Raw genomic sequence first — 11,894 nt, 5'->3', positions numbered from 1 at the left:
CTGTAGTTTTAAGGGTGGGATAGAAGTAATTTTACTTCTCTCATTCCTTTGAAAGCTGGCTTTTCCACATCCTCCAGTTTCAGCTCCAGTTTCTTCCCATGTAGCAGTCAGTAGATTTCTTCTCAATGCTTAGTAAGTACTAAGGGGAGTACATGTCTGATCACAGTTCTGTGGCTTGGGGGATGACATCCAACAGTGCTGAATTTCATGGGAATCAGATTGGCTGAATTCAGATTCCAGTTCTGTTATTGTCAGCAAGACTTTGGGAGAGCGACTGTGATGGTCTGAAGGTTTGTGTCCCTCCTAACTCAAATGTTGAACTCCCGTTGGATGTGGCATGTGTCTTAGTCTGTTTACAATGTGATAACATAGAATCTGGGACTGGATAATCTGTAATGACAGGAATTTGTTTCTTACAGTTTGGAGGCTGTAAAGTCTGAGATGAAGATGTTTGACATTTAACAGTGAACTTCTTGCTGTATGGCATAAAACAAGAAGGGCTAAGAGTTCCGTGTGTGTGTGTGTGCGCGCGCGCGCGCGCACAGAATTGTGCTGAAACACAATATTTCATAGGAAATCCATTAACCCATTCATGAAGCTAGCATCCTTATTGCCTAAGTAGCCCTTAAAAGGTTTTACCATTTCATACAAATACTGAGAAAATAGCAATTTCAATATGGGTTTGGAAGGGGTCATTCCAGCCGTAGTTTGGGGTCTTTGAGAGGTTAATTAGGATATGAATGTGAGGGATTATCCCCTTGTAAAAGGGACCACAGTGAGATCCTTGGCTCTTCGGCCATATGAAGACAAACACGTATCTTTGAGCCCAAGGTGAGTCGTCATCATCACACACTGAATTTTCTCTGATCTTTGCCCAACCTTCAGAACTAAGAGGAATGAATTCCTGTCACTTACCGGCCACTTAGTTTATGTCATTTTGTTATAGCAGCCCAAGTGACTGCAGACAGTGACTTTTCCTGTCTGAGAGATTGCCTACCAATATTGGTGTCTGGATTCTTACTGCTAGAAGCTAAATTACATGTTCATAAAAGCCCCTTTCTCTCCAAATTTCTGACACCAGAAGACATTTCCCATGCCCAGACACGGTTAGAAATAGCCTAGAACATTGTGTAGACATGTATTCTCCCTTCCTGGAAAACCCTCAGTTTTCTGGTGAGCATTGTTTATAGTCTGCAGGGAAGGAATAGGGTTTCTGGTGAAAGATTTTTGGCACAATATCCAGGCCCAGGTGCAAGCTAGGTCCACGATGGCCTTGAGCTCTTGGGGACAGCAGGTGCACATGCAGGTAAGCAGGATTAGACTGGATTAAGGCCAGAGGGATAGTATTTCATTTTATGCTATTTTTGAAGCTTAATCCACAGAGCAATTGTCGAGGAAATGTGATAATACATGTTGGCAAAACAGTGCAAATGTGACTGAGACCATATGGTGGGGTATTTATTTTCTTATTAGGCAAATACTATTATTTATTGCACAGCAGGTATCAGCTGTGATTATATTTTGATGTGAACAAGGCAATAGCTAAACTGCTGTTGAAAAATAAGACTGAGAGCGCTCTTCTGGATCTATTTCCATGTTTAAATTATCTTCCCATGTTTCCGCATTTAAAAATCATTTAAAATTAGCAAACCTCTCAATTTAATTCCACATGGCAACTCAAAATAAAAGCCTTTGAGATCTGGGTAACGATTTATCTCTTGGATTGTTTATCTAGTTAAAAGTCAACATGAACCACCAGTTAAACAAGCCATATGATCAATAACAGTCAATAGTCGCCTGGAGGTATAGTGAGGGGTACAAGGTGACCACAGATGCACTGGTTGTCAGGCTTCAGCATGCTTTTACTTACTGTATTTTGCTTATTCAGTCTTTCCACAGGCCCCTCAGTTGAATCAAGACCTATGTTTGGGCTTTTGATTACTTCAAAATTAGGTTGGTTATTGTTGTTACATGAAATGATTAGGTATGGATTAACTTTCACGAGTTTGGCTTCAGTACTGAATTTTGATACATCTCTTCACAAGGCTTAGGATTCTTAGGACCAAGATTTGTGTCCATGTATTTGGGTGCCCCTCACCTGGGACTGTAGAAGAGGACGCCAGATTCCCCAGGGCTGGAGTGTGGCTGTGAGTCCTCTGCAAGAACAGGAGACACTCAACTGCTGAGTCATCTCTCCAGTGTATGTATACTTTCTCTATAGCCTTCCTTCAATTTATACCTCGTCAGCAAAATGAATGCACCCAAAGTGCCAAGTTAACAGAATAATATCTCCGAAGAAATTCCACATCTCAGTAACTGGAACCTGTGAACATATCACCTTGAACGACAAAAGGAATTTTCTAGATGAGCTTAAATGAAGGGCCTTGACAGGGATATATTATTTTGAATTATCCACATGGACACATTGCAATCGCAGAAGTTCTTGAAAGTAGAAGGGGGGCAGTGGGGAGGAGACCTGAACCCCCCAATTGCTGGCTTTGAAGAAAGGAGGACGTGAATCAAAGGAATGGGCAAAACTTTTGAAGCAGAAAAAAACAAAACAAAACAAAAACAAATACAATGTGCTCCTTCTAAAACTTTCAGAAAGGAATACAACCTTGATACAACCCTGGTTTTAGACAGAGAGACTTCTGCTGAATTTCTGGCCTACAGATCATCAGGGATTCAATTTGTGTTTTTTTTTTTTTTTTTTTTTTTTTTTTTTTTTGGTTTTTCGAGACAGAGTTTCTCTGTGTAGCTTTGTGCCTTTCCTGGAACTCACTTGGTAGCCCAGGCTGGCCTGGAACTCACAGAGATCCGCCTGCCTCTGCATCCCGAGTGCTGGGATTAAAGGCGTGCGCCACCACTGCCTGGCTCAATTTGTGTTTTTAAGCCATTAAGTTTGTGGTAGTTTGTGATGGCAGCCACAGAGATGTAATCCAATAACTAAATGAATTTTGCCTATGTACAAATCTGTATCTCAGTTTCCTAGAACAAGATAGACTATTTCTACTGTTCCAGAGAGCTGGATCATGTCCCTCTCCAACTGCTGTCACTCATTTGAAATAACCACAGTCAATTTCTAGTTTCATAGATTTCTTTTGACTTTTTCTGTTTGTCTTACAGACAGAACCATGTAACATGCTCCTTTGTGTCTGGCTTCTTTCTTTTAATGTAACATTTCTGAAGTTCATCTTTTAATGCCATTCATGTTTTTGTTATTTTTTCCATTATATGACTGTATCACAATTTCTTCAGTTACTTTTTTCTTAGTTTTTCTTTTAGAATTAATAGTAGTGCCCTTTGAACTTTTTTATGTTAGGTTCTTTATGTCAGCATGTATTTACTTCTCTTGGGGATGTTCTAGGAGTAGAATTGGTGGTCATAGGTATTTTGCATAGTGACTAAAGTCTGCCAATGGCTCTACTAAATAGTTATATTATCACAGGATATTTTTAATTAAAATGTAATTATTTTATTTCCCCCATTTCATTTCCTTCCTTCAAATCTTACCATAGTCCCCTTAAATTCCTGGGCTCTTTTATTTAATTACTATCATTACATATAAATATATAAACAAACAAATAAATACAGACTATTTCTCCAATGATTCGAACTGGAGCTACAAAATCTTTCTAGAGAGATATATAAACATCACAAAGTGGCCCCTTTCCTTCTTGATTTTTAGTGTTCATGCATACATTTTCCTACTTTTGAAGTCTGCCAATTGACAAAAGTTCTATGTATTTATAGTATACAGCATGATGTTTGAGTACATGCATACATTGTATAATGCCGAAATCAAGAGGATTAGTACATACATTTCCTTATTTATTTGGGTTGAGAAGACTTCAATTCTTAAAACAATCTTATTTCACGTTTCTTGATGTGAATTCTGTCTCTTCTGTAGTGTATCCTGTCACTTTTTGCTGCTGTTGTTGGTAGCGATTTTACTGTTTAATGCTCAAGAGCTGTCTAATGTCTATGAATGAAATAGGCTATGTCAAGGGTGACTTACAGAGAAAGTACAAGTGTTTGAAGGGGTTGTTTGGACGGGATCTTTGATACTGTTGACTGCGAGTCCACCGGTGATGAATCCCACACATATGAAACGAAGCGCTTTTATGTGGAGACACACATTAAAAACGATCGTATAAATCAGTTGGTGACGTAATTGGGACTAGTGCTTCACAGGACCTTGACTTTGTATTTCTCTCAGCCTCATGGCTCAGTATTCACGAATGTACATCACACCAACTTCAGAGAACCTCACTACCATGAATGTATACCAAGAAACACTGTCTCTAGAATATCATTTCTGGATTCCATTGGCATTGTTCCCAACAACAAAATTTACCAAACCAATATAGAAAAAAGGAGCGCAGATGGTTCTTTCTTGCTCTAAGGAAATTTCTTCAGATTTATAATCAGATTTCACCTCAATCTTTTTTTTTTTTTTTTTGTGGACTTATTGCTTTGTATTTACTGGCATATCTATTTTCCCCCTCTCAAATAGCTAACAATCTTATGGTGATGTTAATAGAATTATAGATTTTCAATGGCAAGAAGACATACAAGTTTAGCAATGCAACCCTCTCTTTTACAAATAAGACAGTAGAAGCTATAGGTAGAAGGATTGACATGGTTGAGGATCTCATCCATTCTGCTGCCTTCTATTTAATAAATGCGGGTCAAGCTGAAGAAAGGAGGTCATGGTTAACAAAATGGTTAACAATTAAAACTTGTTGGGCTGGAGAGATGGATGGTTCAGTGGTTAAGAGCACTGACTGCTCTCCCAGAGGACCCAGGTTCAATTTCCAGCACCCACATGGCAGCTCACAGCTGTCTATAACTCCAGTTCCAAGGGATCCATGGCACCAAGCATGCATGTGGTGCACATATCTGTGCATGCAGGCAAATACCCACATACATAAAATAAAATAAATATTTAAAAAACTTGTTAAAAGATAAATATATTAAGAATAATTCTGCATTACCAGTATCATACATATTTTACTGATAGACCATAAATAAAAGATAAGTTAGAATTCTATCATTGCTAGTCCAGGATCCAACCGACTAGTAGTGCTATATTGTGAAGAAATCATTTAATGATGGAATGCACTGCAATTTAAACAGCGTGCACACACACACACACACACACACACACACACACACACACACACACACACTTATTGAATTTCTGATTCTCCTGACCCCACCCCCCAGTGCTGTGATTTCAGGCACATGAAGCCCACACAGTTTATGTGGTGCTGTACCGAAAGATTCCTGTATGCTGGGTCAGTACCCTATCAACCAAGGCATGTACCAATCCCAAGCAATTTTCTTTTTTAACTTTGGTTGTATTGTGGATTGAACCCTGGGCCTCATTGATGCTATATAAACATTCTACTACTGAGCTATACCACCAACCTTGGCAATGCTTTGTCTTTGTGAAAAGTTTTTTTTTTTTTTTCAGACTAGCTAAAGGAATGAACGTGGACTTGAATTCTGTCTTTACTTGTTCAGAGGTAGAAAAACATCATGAAGTTGTTCCATTATTCAGTTATGCATTAACAGACAATATTTTGATTCTTGTCTCATATGATAAAATTATATGCTGGTGCCTTTTCTGTATTGAGTAGACAATGTCATATTCTGAAGAGGACTGCTGTTGTTGATCAGAAGTATTCGCCTTGAGTTCAATCCCCGTTTATTTTCAGTTATCTCAATAATATTCTCTGTCCTACTCAAAATCCCGTTCACATATGTTTACACACTCTTGCATGTTCGCTTACAGATTCTCTTGCCATCCCCTCAGGTTTCAATATTTCTAAAAAGGTTAATTTAAACCAGCCAAATGGTTTTTTATTTATGTTAGAAGTAAAAAATGCACATGTTGTTTTATTATAAATACTGTCAGTCAACAAGTCCCTTGGAAGACTCAGTGATCGTAAAATAGCCCCAGATTAAATATTGTGAGCTTGCCAACCAAAACCATTTATTCAACATCTGCTACATGCAAGACACTATGCTAGTTGGAGAAGCCTTAAGGCGACAATGACGCAAAGACCCCTATTCCTGCCACCTGGCAGTTAACTGTACAAGCAGTGGCACCCACAGTGGGTGCTGAATAAAATCAGAGGCAATAGAGCTGTAGTGATCCAAGAGAATGTGGCAGTTACAGGTGTGCCCTGATTGTTTTCCCCTTGCCTGTCACTGTGAACATGCAAGCACAGTGATCTTGGACTGAGTGGCATTTGATTTTTGGGACTTTAGACCCTTCAGGGATGAGAGCTAGGGTTACATAAGTAAACCACTGAAATCAGCAGAGGAGATAGCTGAGAGGGAATTTAAATTAGATGGTAGAGGAGGGAGAACAGAAGAGCTGTCACCTAGGACCATTCTCAGGGATGTGATGATTACAATACATAATCCCACACCTGTGGGACACACACCTGGTGACCTTTAATACTCCCTTGTCTTCTGGATCTTCTCCAGTGGTCCCGGCATGCTCCTTGGATGATTATAATGGTCAGATAGAATTAAAACCTTTTTCTCCTTCTATGGCCTTTCTAAGATAATGCTTGTTGTATCTACAGAGGAATCATTCATACACAAGAGTGATTCAAATATCCTCACATGTTAGATGATAAAATCCAGGTGCCTTATCTAATTTGCATAATAATAAAGATTACACAACAAAGCATGGGAAATAAATGAACAATAACAAGCCAGGTGACATCTCATCTTCCTGCAACTCTAGACATGTGTGCTTATTCATTTATTCTTCTAACATTTGCATTTGATAAAATAGCTGTGATTAACTTCATCATGCTAAACATTAAATTTACCCAATTTATTTTTTTATACTAAAGATTATTTACATCTATAATTTTTGAAATGACATTTCTCTACTAGAACAATGAATGAAACAAAAAGCCCAAACCCCAAACAAAGCATAAATAGCAATCAAAGAGTCCAAACATGGCACTGCTGAGATTGCTTCTTTTCACACAAGAGATTGCTATATAGTCTCTAAAAGGCCATTCCTTACAAAGGATCTATATTTCAATTTCATTTTTTCCAAGGATAAGGCTAATATCATTCCAACATTCCTCATCACCCCAACATTCTTTTCTTCTTTTCTTCCAGGGGTCTTCCCATGAGCCCTTGGTAATGCAGCAAGGCCTATCCTGACTGAGGAAATTCAGACAAAAACTCTTACATTATCCTTTAATCCTTGTAGGAGGTGGAGACCTCAAAACAACATGGCACCTCAGGAAGCATGAGGAGATTAGTGCTGTCCTTAAGGCTCCATGGGCGGATGTGATGGTCTTCATTCAGTTCGTCAATGTAGCTCCAGAATATGTTGATGAATCCCAGAGGATGCTTGTAGACAACATATGACAAGATAGGGCATATTTTCTTTTAAAAAATTTAAAATATGTTTGTGTGTATGCACATGTGTGTGCATGTGTATATGTATGAAAATATGCATGTGGAGGCCAAAGGTAGATGTCAGGTGTCTTCCTCTAATATTCTCCACCTTATTTCTTGAGGTGGGTTCTCTCACTGAACCCAGGTATCACTGATTCATCTGGAGTGGCTGGCCAGTGAACTCCAGGGATCTGCATGTCTCTGCTTTCCCCTGACACCAGTGTTGCAGACCTGCATCACCATGCTTAGCTTTTACGTGGGTATCAGGGTCAGAACACTGTTTCTTACACTTGTCTGGCAGGAAGTTTACTGACCAGTTTATATCTTCAGCCCGAAGACAATGTATCATTTCTAAGAACATACCACTACAACTTCAGGTACAGAATGCAGCCATAGGTATGGCACATGCATTCCTTAATTAGAAAAAAAGATCAGGGACCATTCTCATTCATATTTAATATAGGTGTGTAGTTTTACTCCACACAGTAGTAACCCATTTGTTGTCTAATGTGACGTAGTCTGAAGAACTCTGCCCTGGCTCTGTTAATAGCAGGCTGAGTAATGACACTCTCTCCTACCTCCAAAGTCCATGTCCTAAACCACCCAGACTGTCACTGTGATAGTTTTTCTGTTACCATGACAAAATACCTGACTACACAACCTCTTAAATGAGGGGAGACTTATCTTGGTTCACAAATTTCCCTCCATGGTCATTTGGTTCTATATTTCTAGGCCAATGAAAAAGCAGTACATCATGATATCATCCTCCCAAGTGACTTGCTTCCTCTACCGAGGATCCACTTCAACTTCCACATCCTCCTAATGACAACATCCCCTTATGAATCCTTCATCAACCTATCAATGTATTGACTAGATCTAAACCCTTATGACATAATCAATGTGTTCACTGCACTGGAGCCCCAGCTTTTAATGCATGAGCATCAGGGGCCATTTAGTAGCCAAAGCACAACCCTCTGCCTGACAACCAAAGGCTCATGTCCATTTCATAATGCAAAATGGCTTTAATCTCTAAGAGCCCCCATAATTGTACCAGTTCCTACACTGATCAAAAGTTCAAGTCCAGAGTCTTTGCTCAGAACAGAGGTAAGCTCTTAGCTGTGTGTCTCTAGGAAATAAAAAAAAAAAAAAAAGAAGCTACTTACATACTCTATAACACAAGGCATGGAGCACAGGACCCCATGCCAAAGGGAGACAGAATAGCAGCGTCAGATGAAAGCAAGGGTAAAACATAGAAAGGCAGGCATCAAGTCCCTCTAACTTCCGGTGCATATTAACTATTAAACTGATACTTTATCACAGCGATTTTTTTCTCTTTTGAAAATATAATCCATTGGCCTATTCCATTTACTAGCTTATTCAGTTAATTACCTGGCCTTTCCCCTCAGGATTGCTCCAGGCCCAGGAGAGCGGCAGAATATCAAGCTTTACTGGTATAAAGTAGTCAGTGTGGAAACTGGGTTGGAAATGTCCTCAAGGGCGATTCCAACATGAGGAAGACTTTGCCTGCAGCTTGGCAGGTCTGTCTGTAACTGACAGTCTCACTGTGGGAAGGAGTCCTTTTTAGTAGGAACGTAATTGAAGAGAAATGGCTGGAAGTTAATTGAAACTGTTGAAAGATACTCTGGTCTTCAAACAAAAGAAAAAGTACTCGTGTTATATTTTAAAAGTAGAGTCAGGTGGTGGTGGTGGTGGTGGTGGTGGTGGTGGTGGTGGTGGTGCACACCTTTAATCCCAGTACTCAGGAGACAGAGCCAGGAGGATCTCAGTAAGATTCAGGACAGCCAGCAAAACTACACAGAGAAACCCTGTCTCAAAAAAAAAAAAAAAAAAAAAAAAAAATAGACCCAGCACATACTTTTTTTTTTTTTTTTTTTTAAATGGGGAAGAGTTTTGAGGCCATGTCTGGTGTCATTGATTGCTTAAATCTTTCTCAGTCACTGAATAGTGACAAAAGGCTGAAATCATCTTATGTAGGATTTAAGCTGCAGAAAGGGTATTGGACCATGAAACAGAAGATGGCGTTTCTGCAATGTAAACAGGGTGTTTCTAACTCCCTGTTTCGGGTTTGGAGCCTGAATGCATCTCTGCTTTTATTATCCTTGAAGGTGAAAACCACATCTTGTACCTAATGTTACTTCTCTCAGGAAAATTACCTCTTTAGTACTTCCTAGGGGTAGGATACTCTCAGTATTTTGCATAATCTAGCTCATTAAGTCTCTGAGATGTAGAGAATGCCAGAATATCTCTGCTTTATAGACCAAGGATCTGAGACATAAAGGGACCTGTTAATGTTGCTTAAGACCTTAAGGATGTGTTAGGAAGAAGGCTGTCTGGTTTCAATCCCATGTACCTTCCTCTGCAAGACTGATGACCAGTAAGGCTTTTCTTAGCAACCTCTCACCTTTACAACTTAAATTACAGTCCAGCTGGAATGTTGCCGTCAGGAGTGGGTGGAGGGAACACAAAGGTTACTCCAGCCAAGGTCCACTTCTGGAGAGGCTGACATCAACTCCTGGAAGGTGGGACTTGGACAGTGAGGCTTCCAAGTGTGTCTTAGTTCATTTGACATCATGTTGAACCCAGGGTTGGAAGCCACTGATTTACATGAAGTTTCTGGGAATGTTGAGACCTTTTCATCTTAGCTCCAGCTTTCAGAATGCTGCTTTTCTTAGAACAGCTTGTGGAAGAGTAACTTTAAATGTTGAGTTTCTGGATTAGAGGCCAACCTTTAGTGTGGCCCTAGAAATAGAAGGAAGGCACGTGGAAAGACCAAGGAGCAAGTATTTGGGAAGACCACTCAAATAAGTAGGCTTAGAACAGGATAGAGTCAATGCCAGGGGGAGTTTGTAGACAAGTTTCTAAACAGTCTTATTAAATAAGAAACACAGAGCCAAATACAGAGGTGCAAGCTGTACAGATCAGAACAATAGCCACCAACTAACCTTAGTTTACCACCGCCCTGTAGCTTCCCAAGAGAACCTCTTCCTGTCTAACCTGCACCTTTATTGCCTTCCCATTGGCTCTAAGCTCAGTCACATCACTTCCTCATCACTGCCTGTCTATACAGACCTCCAGGTCTCTATGGTTGGTACTAGGATTAAAGGTGTGTGTCACCATGCTTGGCTGTGTCCTTGAACACACAGAGACTCCTGCCAGCCATGTGATCAGATTAAGGGCGTGGGTTACCACTGCCTGACTTCTATTTATGGCTATGACCTCTGATCTCCAGGCAAACTTTATTTATTAACATACAAATAAAATATCACATTTCAGCACAAATAAAATATCACCACAGGAGTTCCTGTTTCAAGAAGGAAGAAATATGTGTGGCGATGAAGCAACAGCTTGCCCCAGGATCAGTCCAGATGTGACCGTAAGCAAAGGTTATGACAGAGATGAAACAAGACAATATGTGCAGACAATATGAAGCCATTCACATAATTGCTAAGGTACTAGAACTGGACAGGCGGTAATTGGCTTACTTCTTGGATACTCATCAACTCTTGCCATTTAGCAGATTACTTCCAGCGTGTTGAAAGGTATAGTGGTGAGAACAGAGGTTTTCCTCCTGTGCGGCCATTGTCCTCTTACTTCTCAGTGCTGAATCTCTTGTAGCAGAGAACAGGGTTGATTGGATGTGATGGCTTCTATTAACTGTCACCTTGTCAGAATCAAAGACTACCTGGGAGACAGGCTCTCCCGGGGGACACACCTGCGAGGAGTCATCTTAATTGAGTTAAGGGAGATGGGAAGGCCCAGGCTCAAACTGAGCAGCACCATTCTCTGGGGTTGCCATCCTGGACTGAATAAAAGAGAGGAGAGTTGAGCATGCGCATCCGTTTCTCTTTCTGTCTCCATGGCAGATGCAGTGTGACTAGCTATTTCAAGCCTATTTTTTCACTTTGGGTTCCTTGCCATGCTGGACCACCCTCTTGAACCATGAGCCAGATTAGAACCCTTTCCCTAAGACGTGCAGAGATGACCGGCCACACTGGTGGAAGCCCATGAACTGTAGACTAGTGGCCGTGGAGCCCCCATGGGACTGGATTAGGCCCTCTCGATATGGAAGATGGTTGTTTGGCTTGAAGTGTTTGGGGGGGCACGCAGACGGGGGGATCGAGAACCATCCCTGGTGCATGGGCAGGCTTTTGGGAGCCCAGTGCCTGTGGTGTGACACCTTGTGCAGCCTTGGTGCAGTGGGGAGGGGCTTGGACCTGCCTAAGCTCAGTGTGCCGGGCTCTGCTGATGCCCATGGAAGACCTTGATTTGGGGGATGTAGGGATGTGGGGTGGCTTGAGAGGGAGGGCTGGAGGGTGGGAGGAGGGGGGAGATTGGATCTGTGGGTGGTATGTAGAGTGAGTAGAAAATTTCTTAATAAAGAAAAATGAAAAAAAAAAAAAACAAAAACCTTTTCCTCTTAAGCCGTGTTTGTC

This window comes from Peromyscus maniculatus, chromosome 13 (assembly GCF_049852395.1).
Source record: "Peromyscus maniculatus bairdii isolate BWxNUB_F1_BW_parent chromosome 13, HU_Pman_BW_mat_3.1, whole genome shotgun sequence".
NCBI classification, from domain to species: Eukaryota; Metazoa; Chordata; class Mammalia; order Rodentia; family Cricetidae; genus Peromyscus; species Peromyscus maniculatus.
The sequence above is the reverse complement of the archived record's forward strand: the minus strand, read 5'-3'. Positions refer to the sequence as shown.